Below are 881 nucleotides of genomic sequence, written 5' to 3' on the forward strand. Positions count from 1 at the left end.
CCAGCTACTGGTGAAGTTGAGGTGGGAGAGTCACTTGAACCCTGGAGGCAGAGGTTCCAGTGAGCTGAGATCATGCCACAGCACACCAACCTGGATGAAAGAGTGAGACCCTGTCTCAATTAAAAAAAAAAAAACAACAGAGAGAGAAATAACTGTCTTTTCCTCAATTTCTTCACCTGTCCCCTTTCTAATTTGTTTGCATTCATTGAACTTAGATGTCCAAATAATCAAAACCCATTACCAACTGACTTTTACTAAAATCACTTCTTCACTTTCTCAATAGTTATATTAAAATGACTAACATTCTTTATCTGTTTATTACTGTTTAAATATTAACAAATTTCATTAAATTAGCTAAACCAAATATAATTCTGGTACATAAAAATTCAAGTGAAATATATAGTAATATGATCCTCTTGTAGTTCATGAACATGATGGGTGTTCACATACATATGTGAGATGTGCCACCCTCTGAACCTAGTTACAATGTGGGGACATTACCTGTCTGACCTGAAAAAAAAGAAATATATGCTAATAAAGTAGTTAATCATTTGAGGTTTGAAATAGACTTTCATAGAAATTCAGTTGGAAATTCACAGATTGTATAACAGAGACAAGATCTATAGTTTACAATACAGAAATCCCTTAACACATGATTTATTTAGAACAGCACTGCCAGATCACAAGTAGTGTCTAGATAACCTGGAAAGCCAAGAATTGGCTAGAAACCCAGTCATGGATAAAGCTCTGAAGTTGAATTAATTTAGAAAATAGAATGTGATTCACTTTGAGTTATCAAACAAACATAATTTACGAGTTTCTTCTTTGCCTGTATTTTTGTTTTGTTTCGCTGGGGGTTTTTAATCAACTTTCAGTCTAGA

At 33.8% G+C, this 881-nt stretch overlaps 1 non-coding gene across 1 annotated transcript; it reads left to right on the forward strand.

Annotated features, from left to right (window-relative positions):
- The first annotated feature begins 410 nt into the window (after nt 1-410).
- On the forward strand, nt 411-511 carry LOC111551953. Its single transcript, XR_002734512.1, has one exon. It is a non-coding gene; the product is annotated as a small nucleolar RNA U13 (small nucleolar RNA).
- The last annotated feature ends 370 nt before the right edge of the window (nt 512-881 follow it).

The sequence above is a fragment of the Piliocolobus tephrosceles genome, chromosome 3 (assembly GCF_002776525.5).
Source record: "Piliocolobus tephrosceles isolate RC106 chromosome 3, ASM277652v3, whole genome shotgun sequence".
NCBI lineage: Eukaryota > Metazoa > Chordata > Mammalia > Primates > Cercopithecidae > Piliocolobus > Piliocolobus tephrosceles.